Below are 25,646 nucleotides of genomic sequence, written 5' to 3'. Positions count from 1 at the left end.
CCGGTCGCAGGTTCGAATCCTGCCTCGGGCATGGATCTGTGTGATGTCCTTAGGTTAGTTAGATTTAATTAGTTCTAAGTTCTAGGCGACTGATGACCTCAGCAGTTAAGTCCCAAAGTGCTCAGAGCCATTTGAACCAAAATTTACACTAGGAGGCCGCCCTTCACAAGGATATTCACAAGACTTACGTAAAAACAAAAACTACGATTAATTTTCTAATCACTAGTGTACACGGTAAAATACACACGTATAGTTCACTTGTTTGGAAAAGCACGTGGAAAAAATAACAAAGACTAAATTAATGTACTGTTTATCAGACAAGTGCTGCTGCGGCGCGTCCTCTCGGCTTGGCGGCTGCTACTACACTTATTATTATTATTATTATTATTATTATTATTATTACTCGGACATTTGATTAATACAGCAGAAAATAAAGTTAGCAGGAGAATAATTAAGAAGTTATGGAATAGCAAGAGCGGCACTTGATGGATCGCAGAGATCAAGGAGGACATTCTGCAATGACAGATTACGATGGAGGATTTGGAGGAGGAGGAGGAGGAGATTAGTGTTTAACGTCCCGTCGACAACGAGGTCATTAGAGACGGAGCGCAAGCTCGGGTGAGGGAAGGATGGGGAAGGAAATCGGCCGTGCCCTTTCAAAGGAACCATCCCGGCATTTGCCTGAAGCGATTTAGGGAAATCACGGAAAACCTAAATCAGGATGGCCGGAGACGGGATTGAACCGTCGTCCTCCCGAATGCGAGTCCAGTGTGCTAACCACTGCGCCACCTCGCTCGGTTGGAGGATTTGAAAGGCAAGACAGACGCGCTCAAGGTACTTCAGGGCAAACACATTACCAATGAAAATTAATAGAAAATGAGAAGGGTAATTTCGCATGAGGAGAGAACGGCACTATCTGAAAAAATGAAAAAGTGTTGGGCCAATAAAAAACGGAACAACGTAATTCATGATATTGACTAAAGTGGTCCAATGTTGGCGAAAACTAATAATAAAAATGTTATTACTATCTATTGTAAATTATTTTTGAATTGAGCCGCTATCAATTAGGCGTTAACAGTAAATATCATTTCCCATGTTTTGTTCGTCTGCCAGCTGTTATGTGCTCCCATTATATCCTGAGCCCGTCAGCCAGTGCCTTCTGGTCTTCTGGCACAGGGCCTCTTCTTCTTTTCAGTTCTTCACCCACCATAAAACCTGGATAGTTATTCGCCACTTATCTAAAGCCATTCCTATCCATGTTTTCGTCCTCTACATACAGTTTCATTTTAGATGTGTGTATATTCTCGGAAACGTCTAACAAAGAAAATCTGGAATTTCATAAGGCCAAACACAAAAACATTAGTGTGGTGTCACCGCCAGACACCACACTTGCTAGGTGGTAGCCTTTAAATCGGCCGCGGTCCGTTAGTATACGTCGGACCCGCGTGTCGCCACTATCAGTGATTGCAGACCGAGCGCCACCACACGGCCGGTCTAGTCTAGAGAGACTCCCTAGCACTCGCCCCAGTTGTACAGCCGACTTTGCTAGCGATGGTTCACTGACTACATACGCTCTCATTTGCAGAGACGACAGTTTAGCATAGCCTTCAGCTACGTCATTTGCTAGGACCTAGCAAGGCGCCATATTCAGTTACTATTCTGAACAGATAATATTGTGACTCATGTACCGTCAAGAGCGACGTTCATGATTAATGGATTAAAGTTAAGTATCAAACTAATTACGTCCGCTTTCTGAATTAGAATTCCTTGTCATGTTCCAGACCTCACGTCAGTATAGTTCTTCCCTCCTCACGCCAGCCTGCGTGAGCTAAAACGCGTGCATTTCGGCCTCCACTCGTAACACGGTGTTGGCTCCTCTGGTAGCACAAAAATTAGGACGAACATCCACGATATGTGCCCGTAGAACAACAGCTACTGAGTAGTATTCAATGAACTGCAGATGAAGCCCGACCATCAGGCATTACACACACTGATAAAAAATGATAGTGCATTGAGGATGGCTAGTTTCTAGCTGAAATCTAGATCTGCCAATAAAATTTAAAAAGGACGACTGATAGCTGAAATATATTATTTACAAGTCAATATAACAGCCGCTGCGTGCAACAGCCTTCTGAATAGAAGGTAACCTGACAACAGCTATTTCTTTTTAATCGCTGATGTTACTGGTTCTAGTTTTCTGCACAGTTACTCATTTTATCTCAAACATACATACACATTAGTCCATCTGTTGCCTAAAAATCTTCCTTAATAGCCTGCGTTCTCTTTTGACTAATAATCCCTTAGTCCTCGTCTATTCGTGTTCAAAGCCTCCGAAACATATAGTGCTTCTCGTTTGACAACTGTGCGATTGTGTTACAACATCCACCCTTGCTTTTAAAAGTTAGAGGTGGGTGCTCCAGGCAAGGCAATAAATGTGAAGCGGATGTTATAAAAAATTACTTGTTCTGTAGGGACTGAGACAGGATGGTGCGTTTGAAAACGCAACTTTAGATGGATTAGTGTTTGATAAGATATAATAATTATAAATTAAATATAGCTTTTTACTTTTATTTTTCTTTCATCTTCGTCTGCACACTTCGACCCAGTATGAGGTCTGTAAAGCTTTTTATCTTTTTACAGCCATTAGAACCTACCCAGAAAGAAATTACTAAAATACCTTCCGACTGTCATTTACGTATAGTTTTGCTAATGGCGGAAAGTACCTCACCCGTTATATTGCAACTCTGTTTTCACAATATCTTTTTACAGATGTAATTAATAGATACAATGGAAGACTGTTCCTTCATAGTTTTTACCTTCCTCTGTCGAAGAGAGAATGTACAACGACAGACAGACATGTGCAGCCTATCTTATCTTTGGTTACCATTATCTTTGGCCGAGGTTAATCGCTGAAATTTTACTTTGACATTCTGTTAAAAACTACGAATCTAATTCCTACCCGCAATAGAAGCCGAAAAGCATATGAGACGCTGCAGTGCCTTAGCTTTGCTCCAATCCTCAGCGACGTCTTATTAGACCTACAGAAATTTTTCATCCGGTCCAAAGCTCGGTTCAATTTCCGCATAATAAGATTGATCTTTTCATTTGTAAGCCACTCTGTTTTATTGCCTCATCAAAGTATCTAAATTTCTACACATGATTAATCTTCCTTGAGTTCGAAATCATCCGTTCCGGTCCATTTTCTGATGCTTGTCACGTATTTTGTCTTCCCCAAGAGGACCTGTAATCCTACTCTCTCACATATCTGTGTCGATCGAACAAACGTTATCATTACTGAGTTAATACTGTTGTCAAAAAGGGCTAGGTCATACGCAGATGCCGACCAATCAGTTTCAGCCTTTTCAGTTTGGGCCCCAGTCAGAAGCATACTTCATTTCCCTCTTCTTGGCTCGGTGTCTTCCTCCGTTCTCGAACTTACTGCAAACACAGTAGCTCACAGCAGAAACCGCGATTGTGTAGAGCAATTATTTACGCTATACTACTGCCAGTCACACTTATTTTTATTTTCTACATAACTTCTGTTTAACTGTTGTGTTTAGCTTTAACTGTTAATAAAGATAAGATGTTTCCAGAATGAGATTTTCACTCTGCAGCGGAGTGTGCGCTGATATGAAACTTCCTGGCAGATTAAAACTGTGTGCCCGACCGAGACTCGAACTCGGGACCTTTGCAAGTGCTCTACCAGGGCACACAGTTTCAATCTGCCAGGAAGTTTCAAAGATAAGATGGTCTGGGCACCTATCTTAGTTTTTTCTCTCTTCGATAGGGGCAAAAAACTTCATGAAGGATCAGTCATGCATTGTATGTCTTAATTAAATATTTAAGAAGGGGTTGTGTAAAGAATACGGCGCTGCGATCGGCACCGGCTATACAAGACAATAAATGTCTGGCGCAGTTGTTTGATCGGTCACTGCTGCTACAGTGGCAGGTTATGAAGATTGAAGTGATTTTGAACGTGGTGCTATAGTCGGCGCACGAGCGATGAGACACAGCATCTCCGAGGTAGCGATACAGTGGGGATTTTTCCCGCACGACCATTTCACGAGTGACAGAAGTACAGCCCTCTCGCAAATTGCTGCAGATTTCAATGCGAGGCCTAGAACAAAGGTCAGCGTGCGAACCATTCGACGATACGTCATCGATATGGGCCTTCACAGCCAAAGGCCCACTCGTGTACCCTTGATGACTGCACGACACAAAGCTTTACGCCTCGCTTGCGCCCGTCAACAGCGACACTGGACTGTTGATGACTGGAAACATGTAGCCTTGTCGGACGAGTCTCGTTTCAGATTGTATCAAGCGGATGGATGTGTATGGGTATGGAGACACCCTCATGAATCCATGGATCCTGCATGTCAGCAGGGGACTATTGAATCTGGTGGTGGCTCTGTAACGGTGTGGGGCGTGTGCAGTTGGAGTGATATGGGACCCCTGATACGTCTAGATACGACTCTGACAGGTGACGCGCAGGTAAGAATCCTACATGGTCACCTGCATCCATTCATGTCCATTGTACGTTCTGACGCTTTTGGGCAATTCCAGCTGGACAACGCGATCGTCCAGAATTGCTACAGGATGGCACCAGCAACTTTTTTCTGAGTTTTAACACTTCCGCTGGCCACGAAATTCCCCAGACATGAACACTATTGAGCATATCTGGGATGCCTTGCAACCTGCTGTTCAGAAGAAATCTCCACCCCCTCGTACTCATACGGATTTACGGACAACCCTGCAGGATTCATGGTGTCAGTTCCCTTCAGCGCTACTTCAGACATTAGTCGAGTCCATGCCACGTCGTGTTGCGGCACTTCTGCGTGCTCGCTGGGGCCCTACACGATATTAGGCAGGTGTACCAGTATCTTGGGCTCTTCAGTGTACGACGTGGCCGTGCGGTTAAGGGCACTCCAGCCTGGAACCGCAAGACCGCTACGGTCGCAGGTTCGAATCCTGCCTCGGGCATGGATGTTTGTGATGTCCTTAGGTTAGTTAGGTTTAACTAGTTCTAAGTTCTAGGGGACTAATGACCTCAGCAGTTGAGTCCCATAGTGCTCAGAGCCATTTGAACCATTTTCTTCAGTGTATAAAAAGTAATTTAGTACGCTCATGTCGTACAATTCAGACTGCTACCTCACTGCTTCAATTAATCTTTCGTAATTTCTTATAAGTTTTAACGAAAGAAATAAACGAAACAATTTATAACCAATAACGAGCATTGCAGAACTGATACGAACAACGTAAACCACGATAAAACGAAGCATGGAAATCTGTCCATGGCAATGTATCGGGAGGAAATGAACTTGAGCTCATGTGACCAACAACGGACGGATGACGTCAACCGTCAAAACTTTCTTCCTTACAAATACGAGGGTCAGTCAAATGAAAACCTTAAATATTTTTTGAAATATTGTTTATTGTGCAGAAGTGGTACAAAGCTGTATTACTTTTCAATATAATCTCCCCCACGCTCAATGCAAGTCCTCCAGCGCTTACAAAGTGCATAAATTCCTTTGGTAGTCTGCGCAACCACTCATGCACCACATGGCGTACCTCTTCATCAGAGCGGTTCCTCCCATTGTGTCTTTGAGTGGTCCAAACATATGGAAATCATATATACGAAGACAGTTACTGTTAATGCCCATGCAGCTTTTCCCTGGAATAAATGATGACTAACTGAAAACCTCAGCTGCCGACAGGGTTTGTTGATATACCTCGACGTGGACAGCTGAAAATGTGTGCCCCGACCGGGACTCGAACCCGGGATCTCCTGCTTATTCCAGGGAAAAGCTGCACGGTCATCAACAGTAACGGTTCTTTCGAGTACAAGTTACTGTCTTCGTATATATAGTTAAAGGCTACCCAGCCATTGACCATCGTCTGTGCGAATGCGCACAGGTTGCCCAAACTCTTACGTCAATCGCCAAAGCGTGCGCGAGTAACGAGTGGGTGGGCAAATGTCTATAAGGTACAATACATATGTAGAACTGTGGACAGTTGGGAATGTGAGTCTTGTGGGAAGCGTGCAAGGGATAAGACCCTGCAGTCGCGCTATTCATCTGTGTCCTCGGTGGCTCAGATGGATAGAGCGTCTGCCATGTAAGCAGGAGATCCCGGGTTCGAGTCCCGGTCGGGGCACGCATTGTCAGCTGTCCCCATCAAGGTATATCAACAACCCCTGTCGGCAGCTGAGGTTTTCATTTAGTCATATGGAAATCACTTGGGGGCAACGTCTGGTGAGTATGGTGGATGAGGAAGACACTCAGAATGCAGGTCTGTGATTGTTGCAACTGTTGTACGGACAGTACGGAGCCTTGCATTGTGATGTTGTAAAAGGACACCTGCTGATAGCATTCCACGTCGCTTTGATTTGATTGCAGGCCGCTGATGATTTTTTAGGAGATTTGTGTATGATGCACTGGTGACAGTGGCCCTCTAGGCATGTAATGCTCCAAAATGACGCCTTTTTGTCCCAAAAGAGAGTCAGCATAACCTTCCCTGCTGATGGTTCTGTTCGAAACTTCATTGGTTTTGGTGATGAGGAATAGCGGCATTCCTTGCTCGCTCTCTTCGTTTCCGGTTGGTGGAAGTGAACCCAGGTTTCGTCCCCAGTATAACGATTCTTGCAAGGAATCCCTCACCTTCTCGTCCAAAGCGCCGAAGACGTTCTTCAGAAGCATCAACACGTCGTTCTCTCATTTCAGAAGTCAGCTGCCGTGGCACCCATCTTGCAGACACTTTGTGAAACTGGAGCACATCGTGCACAATATGGTGTGCTGACCCATGACTAATCTGTAAACATGCTGAAATGTCATTCATTGTCACTCGGCGCTTTTCCTTCAGTATGGCTTCAACTGCTGCAATGTTCTGTGGACTCACAGCTCGTTGTGTCTGACCTGGACGAGGAGCATCTTCCACTGAAGTCACACCATTTGCGAACTTCCTACTCCATTAGTAGACTTGCTGCTGTGACAAACATGCATCACCGTACTGAACCTTTATTCGTCGATGAATTTCAATAGCTTTCACACGTTCACTACGCAAAAACCGAATAACAGAATGCGGTTCTTCCCTGGCGCAAGTCGCAAGTGGGGCGGCCATCTTTATTCTGATACTGCAACGGTATGTGCGCATCTGCACTATGCTGCCACCTACAGGCCATTCTGCACGTTGTTAGTAGCACGCTTACCAACTAACAGGATAACGGCGCGAAATTTCGATTTGTTATTACAAATTTAGGGTTTACATTTGACTTATCCTCGTATTGATTGAGAAGTGACGGGACGGGATGGGATGGCCAGTGCGGGCGCCGCGATTTTAAATGCACTGCAGAATGTTGTGACGGGACGTGATTGTGACGTGACGTGAGGTGACGGCCAGTTAAACCACGGCGGCGCCTCTTCGACCAGTCGCGGTATGCGTCCGCCGGAGCTGGTGACGTCAGCAGGAGTCGCCGCCACGGCAGCCGCAGTGAGCAGCGGGCGGGCGCTCCCTAGGGCACAGTGCTGGGTCCACGCGTGTGCCCGAGGCGGCTCCCGCGAGAGCGCCCGCGCCAATATCTGTCGCCGTATCGCCGCCCTAAACTCTCATCCCGCCGCTGACTCAGGCGCTAAAGCAATTTGTGCCCGCGCCGCGAATTGTCCGCTTCTGCAGCCGCGACTCCCACCTTGTGCTCTGTGACATCAGACGGAGCATTCCCCCGCAAACCGTTGGCTAAAGACGGGGCAAAGTTGTTAATTACGATGGTCGTTCCGAAAATAATGCTTCATATTTTTATTCAAGAATACCACAGTTGTTGTTGTAGTCTTCAGTCCTGAAACTGGTTTGATGCAGCTCTCCATGCGACTCTATCCTGTGCAAGCCTCTTCATCTCCCAGTACCTACGTCAACCTACATCCTTCTGAATCTGCTTAGTGTGTTCATCTCTTGGTCTCCCTCTACGATTTTTACCCTCCACGCTGCTCTCCAATGCTAAATTTGTGATCCCTTGATGCCTCAAAACATGTCATACCAACCGATCCCTTCTTCTAGTCAAGTAGTGCCACAAACTCCTCTTCTCCCCAATTCTGTTCAATACCTCCTCATTAGTTATGTGATCTACCCATCTAATCTTCAGCATTCTTCTGTAGCACCACATTTCGAAAGCGTCTATTCTCTTCTTGTCCATACTATTTATCGTCCATGTTGTACTTCCATACATGGCTGCACTCCATACAAATACTTTCAGAAATGACTTCCTGACACTTAAATCTATACTCGATGTTAACAAATTTCTCTTCTTCAGAAACGCTTTCCTTGCCATTGCCAGTCTACATTTTATATCCTCTCTACTTCGACCATCATCAGTTATTTTGCTCCCCAAATAGCAAAACTCCTTTACTACTTTGTCTCATTTCCTAATCTAATACCCTCAGCATCACCCGACTTAATTTGACTACGTTCCATTATCCTCGTTTTGCTTTTGTTGATGTTCATCTTATATCCTCCTTTCAAGACACTATCCATTCTGTTCAACTGCTCTTCCAAGTCCTTTGCTGTCTCTGACAGAATTACAATGTCATCGGCGAACCTCAACCTTATGGATTTTAATACCTACTCAGAAATTTTCTTTTGTTTCCTTCACTGCTTGCTCAATATACAGATTGAATAACATCGAGGAGAGGCTACAACCCTGTCTCACTCCCTTCCCAACCATTGCTTCCCTTTCATGTCCCTCGACTCTTATAACTGCCATTTGGTTTCTGTACAAATTGTAAATAGCCTTTCGTTCCCTATATTTTACCCCTGCCACCTTCAGAATTTGAAAGAGAGTATTCCAGCCAACATTGTCAATAGCTTTCTCTAAGTCTACAATTGCTAGAAACGTGGGTTTGCCATTCCTTAATCTATTTTCTAAATAAGTCGTAGGGTCAGTGTTGCCTCACGTGTTCCAATATTTCTACGGAATCTAAGTGATCTTCCGCGAGGTAGGCTTCTACCAGTTTTTGCATTCGACCATAAAGAATTTGCGTCAGTATTTTGGAGCTGTGACTTATTAAACTGATAGTTCGCTTATTTTCACATCTGTCGACACCTGCTTTCCTTGGGATTGTAATTATTATATTCTTCTTGAAGTCTGAGGGTATTTCGCCTGTCTCATACATCCTGCTCACCAGATAGCAGAGTTTTGTCAGGACTGGCTCTCTGAAGGCTGACAGTAGTTCTAATGGAATGTTGTCTACTCCCGGGGCCTTGTTTCGACTCAGGTCTTTCAGTGCTCTGTCAAACTTCACACAGTATCGTATCACCCATTTCATCTTCATCTACATCCTCTTCCATTTTCATATTATTGTCTCAACAACATCGCCCCTGTATAGACCCTCTATATACTCCTTCCACCTTTCTGCTTTCCGTTCTTTGCTTAGAACTGGGTTTCCATTTGAGCTCTTGATATTCATGCAAGTCGTTCTCTTTTCTCCAAAGGTCTCTTTAATTTTCCTGTAGGCTGTATCCATCTTACCGGTCGTGAGATAAGCCTCTACATCCTTACATTTATCCTCTAGCTATCCCTGCTTAGCCATTTTGCACTTCCTGTCGATCTCATTTTTGAGACGTTTGTATTCCTTTTTGCCTGCTTCAGTTTCTGGATTTTTGTATTTTCTCCTTTCATCAATTAAATTCACTACCTCTTCTGTTACCCAAGGATTTCTACTAGTCCTCGTCTTTTTACGTACTTGATCCTCTGCTGCCTTCAGTATTTCATCCATCAAAGCTACCCATTCTTCTACTGTATTTCTTTCTCCCATTCCTGTCAATTGTTCCCTTATGCTCTCCCTGAAACTCTGTACAACCTCTGGTTCTTTCAGTTTATCCAGGTCCCATCTCCTTAAATTCCCACCTTTTTGCAGTTTCTTCAGTTTTAGCCTACGGTTCATAACCAATAGACTGTGGCCAGAGTCCACATCTGGCCCTGGAAATGTCTTACAATTTAAGACCTGGTTCCTAAATCTCTGTCTTACGATTATATAATTTATCTGAAACCTTCTAGTATGTCGAGGATTCTTCCATGCATACAACCTTCTTTTATGATTCTTGAACCAAGTGTTAGCTATGATTACGTTATGCTCTGTGCAAAATTCTACAAGGCGGCTTCCTCTTTCATTTCTTAGCCCGAATCCATATTCTCTTACTACTGTCGAAGTCTAGTCCCCCATGACTATTAAATTCTCGTCTCCCTTCACTACCTGAATAATTTCTTTTATCTCATAATACACTTCATCAATTTCTTCGTTATCTGCAGTGCTAGTTGGTATATAAACTTCTACTACTGTAGTAGGCGTGGGCTTCGTGTCTATCTTGGCCACATTAATGCGTTCACTATGCTCTTTGTAGTAGTTTACCCGCATTCCTTTTTTCCTATTCATTATTAAACATACTCTCGCATTTCCCCTATTTTAATTTGTATTTATAACCCTGTATTCACCTGACCAAAAGTCTTGTTCCTCCTGCCACCGAACTTCACTAATTCCCACTATATCTAACTTTAACCTATCCATTTCCCTTTTTAAATTTTCTACGCTACCTGCCCGATTAAGGGATCTGACATTCCACGCTCCGATCCGTAGAACGCCAGTTTTCTTTCTCGTAGGAAACTACAGGAGATACATAAATCACACCAGCACAGCTAGATAGAGCAATATTTCAGCTACAGACTGTCATTTTTCCACATAGGCACCACCGTTCATTAGGAACTTTCGCCAAAGGTGAACCAGATCACATCTGGCGTGGACATCAAAAGTCAGCACAAAAAATAAGAGGCGTTACTATCGGTACGACCCTCGTACTTTTACACCTACATCTGCATACCGTATGGCACCTTACGGTGAGTGGAACAGAATATGTACTGTTGTCAGTCTCTTCGATTTGCAAATAGTTCGCGGGAAGAACTATTGTCAGTAATCCCCTGTGTACGCTCGAATCTGTCGATTTTATCTTCACGCTCTTTTTGCAGTATGTATGTGGGTGGAGGGAATCTAGTAGTTGACTCTCCCCGAACTTTTAAGAGTGGACCACGCCGAGATTCAGAACGCCTCTCACGCAGCGTCTGCCACTGAAGTTGGACGATTATCTGCGTGACGCTTCTGCGCTTACTGAATAAACATGTAAAGAAATGTGCTGCTCTTCTTTGGATCTTCTCTGTTTGCTCTATCAGTCCCATCTGGCACGGATCACATACTCATGGCCAATATTCAAATATTTTTCCAATGAGTGTTCTGTGTGTTACTTCCTTTCTTAATGGAGTACATTTGGTGAGGATTCTTTCACTGAATCTGAACCTTACTCGCGATTAATTGTATATTGTCGTTCCATATAAAATCACTCCGTACACACATTCCTATAGGTATTTTATGGAAGTAAGTGCTTCCAGTGATTTTTGTTTCAAAAGTCCTACAACAGAGTCTGTCTGTGTACAAAGGGCTCTCAACGAGTAATGTTTCAAAAGTCCTACGACAGAGTCTGTCTGTGTACAAAGGGCTTTCAACGAGTAATGTACACATTTTTTTCTGAATGCATGTAATGCATATATGCATTCCCTTCACATGTTTAAGCCAAGTGTTACGCACATTTATGCGATCGGGAATGCTCAGTAGCAGCCAGGCTACATGTACATTTGACAATTAAGCGTCAGCAAGGAGCATTAGTGATGAAATCATAGGAGGCAATGTTGTGCAACCTTAGTTGGGAGTAGGATCTTACAATCTGAGACAGTGTTCGGAGACAAACTTCCGTCACAATGTCCGCCAACGTGACGTCAGATCCGCCTAGCAACAGCGATCTGAACGGCCATTCGCTGAAGGTTTGGAGATATAGATATATGCAGGAAACGAGAGAAGTGTCCTTATTGGCTGAGGGAGAAAGGGGAAGTGGTCTCTCTTGTCCTTCGGGAAGACAGGGCGAGTTAGCCACTCAAAACGCACGGTCGAGTAACCGGGGCGGCTCTTAAAGAACGGTCGCGAGTGCATATTTCAGGTGTTAAACAAGATATAAAGTGAAGTTATTAGTTATAAGAACGCCACGTGTCGTGGGCAGTGTCTATCATTATGTAAAGTCAGAAAACTGTGTGAAGGGTCGAATATAACGGCGTAGTCCAGAGCCGCCGTATTGCAATTGCTGATTGTGTGATGTGTGTGACAAAGCAATTTCTGTATTAAAACAGGTATATCACAAACGTTGTTGACAATTAACAACTGGCATCCCTAAACACTCCACTTCAGCAGGATCACCAGCTATATGGAACCTGGCGACTGAGCGCTACTACGAGGTGCATTCAAGTTCTAAGGCCTCCGATTTTTTGTCTCCGGACTGGAAAGAAATAGAAACATGCACATCGTTTTAAAATGAGGCCGCGTTCATTGTCAATACGTCCCAGAGATGGCAGCACCGTACGGCAGATTGCATTTTACCGCCAGCGGCGAGAATGAGAACTGTTTTAAATACTTAAAATGGCGACGTTTTCCTTACAAGAACAGCGTGCAGTCATTCGTTTTCTGAATTTGCGTGGTGTGAAACCAATTGAAATTCATCGACAGTTGAAGGAGACATGTGGTGATGGTGTTATGAATGTGTCGAAAGTGCGTTCGTGGGTGCGACAGTTTAATGAAGGCAGAACATCGTGTGACAACAAGCCGAAACAACCTCGGGCTCGCGCAAGCCGGTCTGACGACACGATCGAGAAAGTGGAGAGAACTGTTTTGGGGGATCGCCGAATGACTGTTGAACAGATCGCCTCCAGAGTTGGCATTTCTGCGGGTTCTGTGCACACAATCCTGCATGACGACCTGAAAATGCGAAAAGTGTCTGACAGACGACCACATGGCTGCCCGTGTGGCATGTTGCCGAGCAATGTTGACACACAACGACAGCATGAATGGGACTTTCTTTTCCTCGGTTGGGACAATGGATGAGACGTGGATGCCATTTTTCAATCCAGAAACAAAGCGCCAGCCAGCTCAATGGAAGCACACAGATTCACCGCCACCAAAAAAATTCGGGTAACCGCCAGTGTTGAAAAAATGATGGTGTCCATGTTCTGGGACAGCGAGGGCGTAATCCTTACCCATTGCGTTCCAAAGGGCACTACGGTAACAGGTACATCCTACGAAAATGTTTTGAAGAACAAATACCTTCCTGCCCTGCAACAAAAACGTCCGGGAAGGGCTGCGCGTGTGCTGTTTCATCAAGACAACGCACCCACACATCGAGCTAACGTTACGCAACAGTTTCTTCGTGATAACAACTTTGAAGTGATTCCTCATGCTCCCTACTCACCTGACCTGGCTCCTAGTGACTTTTGGCTTTTTCCAACAATGAAAGACACTCTCCGTGGCCGCACATTCACCAGCCGTGCTGCTATTGCCTCAGCGATTTTCCGGTGGTCAAAACAGACTCCCAAAGAAGCCTTCGCCGCTGCCATGTAATCATGGCGTCAGCGTTGTGAAAAATGTGTACGTCTGCAGGGCGATTACGTCGAGAAGTAACGCCAGTTTCATCGATTTCGGGTGAGTGGTTAATTAGAAAAACAATCGGAGGCCTTAGAACTTGAATGCACCTCGTACTGTGCTACGAGGGACTTACCGAAGCAGCAAGACACCAGGTTAGCGATACCGCCTAGAGAAGCACTTCCTTCTCGCTACAATGCCAATGAGGGTATTGTAAGCAGGTTGGTCTAATTCAGGATTGCTATACATGTTACAAAACCCTATATTTTTCAATATAATCTCCGTTCGATGCGACGACCTTAGGCCACCTCACTGACAGGGCCTGTCTGGCCGCATGCTACCACTCTACTGGTAGACGTCGGAGCCAACGTCTTGCTGCATCAATAAGCTTCCCATTGTCCATACACTGCACGCGTCCAGTTGAGCAGCGAGGTGTTTGACTGTGATCCGCGGATCACCTCGAATGAGACTGTCTGCACGTTCCAACATTTCAGGAATCAGAGCTGGGTACGGCAGGTCGGCACGCAGATCGGAGAGGTTTGACGTGTCCTGTTGGTATCAGGACAAACGCCTCGCCCAACGACTCACCGTGCTTTTGTTCACTGCCAGGTCGCCGTAGACACTCCGCAACCGCCTGAGAATATATGCGACGCTCTGGTTTTCCACCAAGAGAAACTCTGTGACAGCTCTCTGCTTTGTACGCACCTCCGTTACACATGCCATTTTGAAGGCTACATATAATACCGCCACCCATCAGAGCTTCATGAAACTGTAGGAATATTGCGCTATGTCCCACGGCAAATTCCGCATTTTTTCAACCGAAATTGGTCGAGAAAAAATGTTACATTACCTATTGAACGCCTCTCGTATCCACAGTATGTTACATTGGCTTATGCCGACCTCTGTGGCCCAGCGGTTCTAGGCGTTTCAGTCTGGAACCGCGCGACCGCTACGGTCGCAGGTTCGATTCCTGCCTCAGGCATGGACGTGTGTGATGTCCTTAGGTTAGTTAGGTTTAAGTAGTTCTGAGTTCTAGGGGATTGATGACCTCAGATGTTAAGTCTCATAGTGCTTAGAGCCATTTGAACCATTTTCTTTGACTGACTATAGCCGCGGAAGCGTATGCAATTATAAGGATATTCTTGTATTTTATAAAGTGAAACCCAACGAACAACAGATGAAAGTACTACCCTGTCTCAAGACGCCCGGTGCGTTTAACTGTACCGTGAACCTACATGAGGGAAAGACGAAGTTCGGTGAAGACATACCAATTTTTTATTTTATTTGCAATGTACCCTTTCAGATATTCATATGTTCGTATTTTACCATAAGCACATTTGATGACTACTATTCGTAACTGATTACTATCTCACTGAGGAAACCGATCGTCCCAGAACAGAAACTAATTGTTACTTTCATAACAGCCTTTAGTATTCCAATTTGCAGTACGTAAATGCAGTTTACTATAATGACAGTACATTACCTGTAGTGTGGTATCATTTATTTTGAATTGAAAATGTCTAACAGTTGATTCACAGTATTTCCTATGTTAAAATCAAGTATTTTAACCATGTCGTGAATGTAGGTTATTGACACTACCAATGAAGTGCTATCATAAAACTCGATTCCATCTCTAAACTGCCAATATATATAAAACTAACACCCACATCACAATGATACTAGTTTACATGGCTACCTACACTACAGATGAACAGATTGAAACAATGTACGATAAAAGAGTTTATTCAGATGGTTAGGCGAGACAAAAATTTACTACTGGATTCACATTCAACTTTCTATATTTCGTCACACACACACACACACACACACACACACACACACACATTGAAGGTGAATCGAAATGAACATACTTTTATTCCCAGCATATAATTCGTCAGGTTGGCAATATGTTTATAAACAAACCAAATAGGAAGAGACACAAAGTAAACATACTGTAGTTATGACTTTTAATTCACAGTTTTCGGTAAAATGTCTGCAGCTAGTGACAGAAGAATAATAGGGCTCCACACTAACTACCAGAAAGAATATGAAAATAATGAAGAAAAAAGAGCAAACATGAAAATGTGCTTCTGTCCCGTAAGTTTAGTTTTAGTACGACCTCCAGCATGTGCCTAACTTTAAATAAACACTTATTACGTAAAAAATAAGATGTGAACTGCCTTATAATCTACAGATATCGCATTAGATTCCACTGAAGATGCCTGAAAGTAACAGGCGACACACTTCTTGAACAAGTAACGTATATTGCAGTAAGAAAAAAGCGTTTGTTACTTAGAAAACGAAATAATCAATAGTAGTAGATACATACCAAATTACATCTTATGACATACCAGAAAATTAGTTTCGGTTTAACTTCTTTAGGCCTATATAGGGTATTGTAAATGTTAATGTGTTCTATGTTACTGTAATTCTCATTTCACATGCTGTTAAATGCCTTTTAAAAAAAGTTATCTGTCTGTTGTGAAAAACTACAGTTACTTTCACCTCTGGATAGATAAATAGTATTTGCATGCTTATTATGCGATAAAATACCTGACTTTTTATGAGCTATCATTTGCACAAAAAAAGAACATTTCGATTTGTTGAACTGTTTATTTTTTTTGGGGGGCTGATAAAACCATGTCATTTACGACGAGCAAGGCAAAGTATCGGTCTCTTCGCGAGCGACCCGCACGTGGCCACCGTGCAGCCCGTCTGTCCAAGTGTCATCCAATATGTCGAGAACAGTGGCAACTATCATTCTGCTCTCAACTTTAAAAACAATCTCGATATGTTGGATGAATTTCATACACAATAATGTATTACCTAAAATGAACTAAACACAAAGTGTACACAGTGCGTTTTTACCTCTGCCCAATGAATAAAATTTCGTGTAACGGTTTACTTATAAGTTATATAGCAAGTAACCACGACGAATAACGAAAAGAAGTACAGTCCTTTATCGACCGAAGATACCAGGCTGTAAGATAGAGAATAATCAAATATTTTCACCAAGTAGTTTCCGTGAAATGGGATGATAAGTATTTCGTGGCTGCTGCAGCGCAAGTTCGGATTGGTGGGGGTCGTGTACTTAACGTCACGCTCGGCGCCTTCTGTGATTGGCGGCGCGGACCTGCAGCGCGACACGCGGCAGAGCCGGCTTTGCCGCGCCGCTGACAGCATTTCCATGGCAACCAAGGCTCTGCCGCGTGGCTGTGCCGCTCCTAGCGCTGAGTGCAGGCCATGTGGTAAGTTCGCAGCGGTTTCTTTAGCAAGGCGGGTCGCGTGGTACTCGGGCGACAAGCGAGTCGCGTCTGCTGCTGTGGCCGTAGCCTTAAGCCGTCGGCACACGGACCGTGCATCCGAGCGTTGAGCGTGCCGAGTTTCTGACGTCATAGCGTGGAATAGCACGTTCGGGAGTCTATCCGAACGTGCAGAGCAATATCTGATACGTCAGATATTCTGAGAGTGCATCTGAGCATTGACCAATGAGATGGCACAACGCCATCTACGTGACACGCGCGCTGTCTTCCTTCAGTACAGAGAGGCGCCATATTGGCATTCAGTTCAAGCCTATACGTATATATGCCGTTTCTGAGCACCAGCAAATTGAGAATCACTGGAAAACTCGTTGTTACTGTGTGATTCGTTCCAATAAAATAATGAGAAACATCACATTCGTTGCAAAAGAATTATTGTAACTTGCGTATTATGAGAGTAGGCTATTTCAAGGCAGCGACACACTGAAGATCCACCCAAAACGCATTGTTCTTGGTACAATATAATTAAATTTCAATTAGTAACATAATTACGATTAACGTTTTTAGCAAGGGGTAACATAATATCATAACATATGTACAGAAAGTTGTTGGTGTAGTGTAATCAGTTGCAGATGTGACCAGTAATGAGTTTTTGTTGGGGCGTTGGTTCGTGTCTTAACACTTCCAAATTTTTTTTCCTAACATTCGCGTTTTTATTAGGTTCTAATACTTTATTATTATTGGTTTAATATAAACATACACTATAATATTTGATGTTATGTAAATATAAGTTCACCTTTTTTTGAGGGTTGACTTTGTTCGATTGGCTTAATCTACAGGACAGCTTTGCTGCTTTTTCTTTTACGCTTCGTAATTCGCATGTTGCAAATATTCTGCTACTGCGTAGGAACAGTGATCAAGTAAGACTTACCTTGGGGTTTTACCAAAATGTGGGAATGATGAAATAATGTTTATCTTATGCGGAGATGTATTCCAAATTTGTAGCGCTCTGTTTGTAATGGAACTTTTATAAGCCTGTGTCCTTATTGATTGGACATGATACTTTGCTTTTTATGGATGCTGGAGTAAATGTGCGTTTTAATAGAGCTAGCGTGGGAATTTTACGCGCGCCCGTTGAGTAAACAGTGTGATTTGCTTCAAATGGCTCTGAGCACTATGGACCCGGGCGCGGGAAGCGAGAACGCTACCTCACGACCACGAGCTGCGGACCAGTGTGATTTACGAACTTTTTTTTTCTTTTTCTTTTTTTTTCGATATAGTTCGTTGCGTTTGGTCGGGGCGGACGTCACAAGACATCCGTTCAAACTGATCGTTGGTTCCTTGACTCAGTTTTTTACTCCAGAGAGCACGCAGCCCTCTGACCAAACACGCTGAGCTACCGTGCCGGCTGACTAGAAACATCCCTCAACTGCCACTGGAGTGCTTTGCGATTGCGTACGCCACGTTGGGGCCCACGTACCGTGCGCACAAGTCGCATCGTTCCTGAGCGTTCAGCAGCTCGTTGAACTTGGCACGCTCAACGTTAACGTTCGACAGCACGGTCCGTGTGCCGACGGCTTTAGCAAGGCGAGTCGCGTGGTACTCAGAAGGGAATCTCCCCATCGGACACCCCTCAGATTTAGTTATAACTTGGCACAGTGGATAGGCCTTGATAAACTGAACACAGATCAATTGAGAAAACAGGAAGAAGTTGTGTGGAACTGTGAAAAAATAAGCAAAATATACAAACTGGTCATCAGTCTTGGCCACATAGGCAACATAAAGGAGAACGTGAGTTCAGGAGCGCCGTGGTCCCGTGGTAAAGTGAGCATCTGCAGAAGGAAAGGTCCTTGGTTCAAGTCTTCCCACGAGTGAAAATTTTACTTTCTATTTTCGCAAAGGCATGATCTGTCCGTTGGTTCATTGACGTCTCTGTTCACTGTAATAAGTTTAGTGTCTGTGTTTTGCGACCGCACCGCAAAACCGTGCGATTAGTAGACGAAAGGACGTGCCTCTCCAATCGGAACCGAAAACATTTGATCGCAAGGTCATAGGTCAACCGATTCCTCCACAGGAAAACACATCTGATATATTCTATACGACACTGGTGACGGCATGTGCGTCACATGACAGGAATATGTTGTCGACCCACCTAACTTGTACACTTGGCGAATGGGTAAAAAGATTCTTCTACCTTGCCCGATTTAGGTTTTCTTGTGGATGTGATAATCACTCCCAAAAGTGATGAAAACATAAGAGTTTGTCACATAAACTGAAAATAAAAAATTAAAGATTTCACTCGATGGAAGATTTGAACCAAGGACCTTTCGTTCCGCAGCTGCTCACGTTACCACGAGACCACGGCGCTGTTGCGGTCCCAGCGTCCTTAATGTTGCCTATCTTGCCATGAACTACTCAGTTTGTATATTTTGCTTATTTTTTCACAGTTCCACACAACTTCTTCCTGTTTTCGCAGTTGATCTGTGTTCAGTTTTTCAAGGCCTATCCAATGTGCCAACTTATAATTAAATCTGAGGGGGTTGCGATGGGGAGGTTCCCTTGTCAGGCGACAAGTCAGGCGAGTCGGCTGTGGCCGTAGCCTTACTACCAGAGAACGGGGCATCGCGGAGACACAGCACGGCTCGGTCTGCAGCGACCGAGTCCGCGGGAAACAAGGGGCGGAGCTCGGCGGCGCATTCACTGCGGCGCTGGGGGACCGGCCGTCGCGAGAATAGTGCCGACGACGCGCTGTTTGTACAGCGGCCGCCGCGGACGAAGGCGGTGATTTCTTCCGCAGAGGGCCGGCGACAGAGAGCAATAACTGTCAGTGGGGGTGCGTAATAAAGTCGCCGCGTGGCAGGGGCGGGGGCGGGCCTCTCTGTAATCTCGTTAGGCCGCGCGCACTGCGAGGGGAGCCCCGCACTGGAATAACTGCACTCGGCGCCGACATCGCCCCGTCTGTCTGTGTCTGCGTCTCCATCTGTCTGGTCTTGTTTGTCTCCCTTTGCCCCGCAGCGCATTCCCTGAGACCGTGCACTCTGTGAAATACAGGCTGTATGAAAAAGAATCATCCGATTTGGCACTGCTGTATGTCTCAAACTAATGAATATGTACAGTGCAACTGAGCTACCGAAGCAAGACTCACGCCCCGTCCTCACAGCTTTACTTCTGCCAGTATTTCGTCTCCTACTTTCCAAACTTAACAGAAGCTCTCCTGCGAACCTCGCAGAACTAGCACTCCTGAAAGAAATCTGCCAGGAAGTTTCATATCAGCGCACCTCTGAAGATGTACAGCGCAGCTCTGGACGAAACGTTAGGAGCTGAAGAGTTTCATGGACCACGATCTTATATCCCGCAAGGTTTACCAGAAGATATGTACAGTGCATTTTCCTTTTTGATGTGTAACTGTGTTTTCCCTTTTGATGCTAGGCAATTGTCAGGATGAGCATTACTGCAAAGGGCATTTGATTCTAAAGCGTTATGTCAGGGTGAAAAACACTAAAAAATTACCAGAATGAGATTTTCACTCTGCAGCAGAGTGTGCGCTGATATGAAACTTCCTGGCAGATTTCTTTCAGGAGTGCTAGTTCTGCGAGGTTCGCAGGAGAGCTTCTGTTAAGTTTGGAAAGTAGGAGACGAAATACTGGCAGAAGTAAAGCTGTGAGGACGGGGCGTGAGTCTTGCTTCGGTAGCTCAGTTGGTAGAGCACTTGCCCGCGAAAGGCAAAGGTCCCGAGTTCGGATCTCGGTCCGGCACACAGTTTTAATCTGCCAGGAAGTTTCATATCAGCGCACACTCCGCTGCAGAGTGAAAATCGCATTCTGGAAACAGCCCCCAGGCTGTGGCTAAGCCATGTCTCCGCAGTATCCTTTCTTCCAGGAGTGCTAGTTCTGCAGGGTCGCAGGAGAGCTTCTGTAAAGTTTGGAAGGTAGGAGACTAGGTACTGGCGGAAGTAAAGCTGTGAGGACGGGGCGTGAGTCGTGCTTCGGTAGCTCAGTTGGTAGAGCACTTGCCCACAGTAAGCAAAGGTCCCGAGTTCCAGTCTCGGTCCGGCACACAGTTTTAATCTGCCAGGAAGTTTCATATCAGCGCACACTCCGCTGCAGAGTGAAAATCTCATTCTGGAAACATCCCCCAGGCTGTGGCTACGCCATGTCTCCGCAGTATCCTTTCTTTCAGGAGTGCTAGTTCTGCAGGGTCCCAGGAGAGCTTCTGTAAAGTTTGGAAGGTAGGAGACTAGGTACTGGCGGAAGTAAAGCTGTGAGGACGGGGCGTGAGTCGTGCTTCGGTAGCTCAGATGGTAGAGCACTTGCCCGCGAAAGGCAAAGGTCCCGAGTTCGAGTCTCGGTCGGGCACACAGTTTTAATCTGCCAGGAAGTTTCACTAAAAAATTACTTTTTCTCTCTTAATAACATGTGGGCAGGGCGGATTCTTCCTTGGCTCGGGTATGAGGTAGAATGAAACAGCATTTTGACATAAGATAACTTTTATTGAAAGATTTGTACCATGGTTTCCTTACTGGATTGTTCAGGCTGGGAGAGCGGCAGCTGTGTCGTCTGCAAAGCCTTCCGCTGCGTGGGCGGCGGTGTCTGATTACGCGTGGCGGTGTGTATCTCGTATCGCCGTTTCGCCCAGTTGACTGGAGATGCGCATCGTGCGGTGCCCCGTTTAATTATTGAGAAGGAAGTCGTGAATGGGATGGTGATACCTCGGATGTGACGTCCCAGTGTTTCTCTCTCTATGCGGCCGCGTGTGACAGTGTTGTGCGTCGGCCAGCGGAGCGGCGCGGCGGGGGAAGGCCAGTGTCCCGGACTCGAACAACGGACTCCAGCTTGCCAGTCTTCGGCTATCAGATCTTCATCCCAGCTCTCAGGTGACTGCTGATATGAGACCGTCTCCTTCCCATCCTCACGAGTCACCCGGGTATGTAAAAATCCGTGTTCAAATACCTTTTGGCAGTGAGGCTCCTGCTTGCTATTCCATTACAGCGGCGGACTTCGTGCTTCTGTGTACGATGTAGTCTCTTCCAGCATGACGGTATTCAGCACCGACTGAACTGTACTGGAACTGAAAACTACGCCTGTCGGGCCCACTGCGTCTCGCGTATTTATTCACTTCAGTTCACTGGAGGTGAACGACTTCACGGCCATTGCCTTTTCTGTCACGTTGAGAAGCTTCTTCGAAATCTTCTTAACGTCGGTCATTGGCTCTCGGAATGTATGCGAGGGCCTTTGATCACATGCGACAACTGAGAAACACGTGAGCCGGTCGGGCGATGCCCTGACGGCTGAATCGACAGCTTCCGCTTATGTGGGGAGGACGATGGCTTCTCTTGAACGTGCAGACTTCACGGGCATTGCCTCTGCTTCTCTGCCCGCTGTTTGGCAGTGTTAAACTGAACAAAATTTTTCATTTATTTTCTAATTTCTACTTCACTTCACATTGATTTCACTAATTTATTTACCTATCTTAAGTACCACTCAACAGATGAACGGGAAACTCAAAAAGTATTTTTTTTGTACTATTCATAGGTGTGGTAATAAAATAAAGCCAAACGCGCCCGGTGTAAATAAAACTTTGATTACAGTCGCGAAAGACGGAATATTTCTCGATATTACATACGACATCTATCTGGTACTTAAATTAAATGAGATATTGTTATACAGTAAATTTTATATGAAATTTAGGTATCTTGTCCACATTTCTTTCTCAACATCGTGGCAACTAAAATCGACCATACGGAAAGTATACGTTATGGACTTCTACCTCTGCAAACTCTTCAAAATTTCGTTCAATGGTTTACTACATTTAATGCTGCACAATAACTGCGTTGAATATCGAAACAAAATTAAGTCATTTATGGGGGGAAGGTATCAGTCAAGAAGATGTGTAAAAATCAAATTTTTGGGCCAAATAATTTTTGTTAAATCGAATGATAAGTGTATCATGAGGGGAGTTCGTCTCTGTAGCAGCGAAAGGGTTAATGAAGAGACAAAGCGCTAGAAATTTTTAAAAAATTACATTCAAACGAATAAAATTCATGAATGAAGACAATTCGATATCGTTTTTAAATAAAGAAAATATGAAGCACCACACAAGGTTTCAACTCATAATCTTTCGCTTAGCAGCCCAACACCTTAACCATTACGCTAACGCAGCTCGTCAGTCAATACAACTCCTTGAGGAGTTTAAAACATAACGCAAAATACCGACAAACACTGTTGGTATGACTATGAATTACTCACGCTTCGTCAAAGTACAATAGGAAATAAACAATTACCGCTGTCCTTTATTGCGAAAAAGCGGTTCATGAGATTGATACAAACACCTTTCCTTGCTATCGCCTGAATTAGGAGTCTTATTGCTTGTTTGGTTTAATTAATTAATAGAATATGAAGCAATTGGTGTAAAGAATGCTTTTTCCAAACTTTCTATAAAAGAAAGTCTGCTATCAAGACATTGCTTTTGTTCAATTACTTTATTTACGACTGAAGGTTTCTAAAACTGAAGACACTCGTCCGTGCTCTGCACTGCAGTCGAACTCTGGCAACGTCGTTCTCTGTTCATTGGCTGACTGTGTTTTGAGACATCAGATGCGCAGAACGAACCTAAACTCGGCCGCCGTCATAAATGACGCGCACTATAGTACTCCATATATGGGACAAAAAATGAAACAATTTTCTACGCTTCATTCACTAATCCTTCGATTTAAAAATTCCCGCACCTCCAGATGCCAGTGTGGTGGTGCCCCGTACCGTTGGTAAATGAAGTCGCTCGAGCCCCCTGCGGGTCCGGGGATTAGAATAGGCCCGCGGTATTCCTGCCTGTCGTAAGAGGCGACTAAAAGGAGTCCATCCCCCTCACGGGGGTAGTTAGCGCCTGCGTCCGGAAACGGACGGTTCCACGACCTATAATCGTGGTCTTTTTGGTTTTTCACTTCTCGTTTCTTCCTTCCTTTTGTTGGTTCCTTTCTTTGCTCTTCGCCACCTCACTGTCTTCCTTACTCTTTCCCTTGACTTCTCCTTGCCTTCTCATTGCCTTTTTCTCCTTGCCTTCTCATTGCCTTTTTCTCCTTGCCTTCTCATTGCCTTTTTCTCCTTGCCTTCTCATTGCCTTTTTCTCCTTGCCTTCTCATTGCCTTTTTCTCCTTGCCTTCTTATTGCCTTCTCATTGCCTTTTTCTCCTTGCCTTCTCATTGCCTTCTTCTCCTTGCCTTCTCTGGTCTCCGCCTCGGCGTTTGAGACAGTCTGTCCTCTTTCTCCCTCTCTCTCTTCTTTTTCCTCTTCTTCCTTCCTCCCTGTGCGTGCCTGAAGGCCGACCCACGCGTTCGCACGCGTAGCCGGTGACGGGGTAACGCGTAAGTCCCCGCCCTGGGTAGACATGTAAGGCACGCGCGTACCCCCTGGTAAAGGCCAGGCCCGGGGAGGGGTGATTGCCTGAGCTGATACCTTCTGACCATGCCGATTGGTCCCTCCGTCTGTTTCTCGGGAGGTGTGACCTGAGGTGTAAACATTCACCTAAGGCGGGAGTGCCCTCTGAGAGGGTCCCCACAAGGAAGGAGCGCGCCATCGGAGACGCTGGCAATCATGGGGGATTCCTCCGCAATGGATTCTACTCCATCTCTCTCGACTTCGACCCAAAAACGGAAACGTGACCAGCCAACAGTGACAAAAGTACTACCGCCTGCCCCACAGTTCCTCGTAGTTTCTCGATCTGAGGACGGAAAGGATTTTTCCTCTGTCAACCCTTTCGTTATTCAGAAGGGCGTAGATGCCATAGCCGGATCTGTCAAATCTTGTACCAGGTTGCGTAACGGCACCTTATTACTAGAAACTGAGAGTGCCTTTCAGGCACAAAAACTGCTTCGGGCCACCCTCCTGTACACGTTCCCTGTCCGGGTGGAGGCCCACCGAACTTTGAATTCGTCTCGTGGTGTAGTCTATACTAGCTCCCTCGACGGATTGACTGACGAGGAACTTCAATCTTTCCTCGCTGAGCAGGGTGTGACGGCTGTCCATAGGGTCATGAAAAAGGTCAACAATGACCTTGTACCGACCCGGACACTTTTCTTGACCTTCGATAGTGTTAAGCTGCCATCGCGCATCAAGGCGGGCTACGAGGTTATTTCTGTTCGCCCCTATGTCCCGACACCTACGCGCTGCTACCAGTGTCAGCGTTTCAATCACACTCGACAGTCTTGTTCCAATGCGGCTAAGTGTGTCACTTGTGGCAGGGATGCCCATGAGGGTGACTGTCCACCTCCGTCTCCTCGTTGTGTGAACTGTCAGGGTGACCATGCCGCATCCTCCCGCGACTGTCCTGTCTATAAGGAAGAGCGCTGTATCCAAGAAATTCGGGTCAAAGAGAAAGTATCCACCTCGGCTGCTCGCAAGCTCTTGGCTAGTAGGAAGCCCACGCTGCTCCCAGCGGGGAAATACAGTACTGTCCTCGCCTCTCCTCGGACTACCCGGGAGGTAGCAACCCAGACATGCGATCTGACCTTCAGCACCACGGTCGTCCGTTCGGCCAGTGCTAAGATCGCGCGGTCGACGTCTCCTCTTCCTCCCATCACCCCACAGACACCAGCCTCTTCCTCAGCTTCTGCTAAGACGAAGACATCGAAGTCAGATGCACGGGCCTTCAAGAAGGAACCATCCCGTGCAGACTTCCTCCGTACCTCGACCTCCCAGCCTTCGACCGGTACTTCCACTCACCGTCCTTCCAAAAAGGCGCATAGGAAGCACAGTTCTCCTTCTCCGCCACGGCGCATTTCTTCTCCTGCGCCACCCAGCGGTTGCCGCCCCAGGCCGTCATCCGTTTCGCCTGGCCGCACCGCTGGTAGCCGTACATCTGGCCGTTCACCGGCGGAGGAAGCTCCCCCTCCCGGCCATCC

At 45.5% G+C, this 25,646-nt stretch overlaps 1 protein-coding gene and 1 non-coding gene across 2 annotated transcripts in view; both read left to right on the top strand.

The window, feature by feature from the left end:
• Positions 1-25,646, top strand: part of LOC124552268 (serine-rich adhesin for platelets-like) — an 820,531-nt gene that overhangs the window by 299,114 nt on the left and 495,771 nt on the right. The window lies entirely within an intron of this gene.
• On the top strand, positions 6,080-6,153 carry Trnat-ugu. Its single transcript has one exon. It is a non-coding gene; the product is annotated as a tRNA-Thr (tRNA).

Source organism: Schistocerca americana, chromosome 10 (assembly GCF_021461395.2).
Source record: "Schistocerca americana isolate TAMUIC-IGC-003095 chromosome 10, iqSchAmer2.1, whole genome shotgun sequence".
NCBI classification, from domain to species: Eukaryota; Metazoa; Arthropoda; class Insecta; order Orthoptera; family Acrididae; genus Schistocerca; species Schistocerca americana.
Note: the sequence above shows the minus strand (reverse complement) of the source record. Positions and strands in the feature narration are given on the sequence as shown.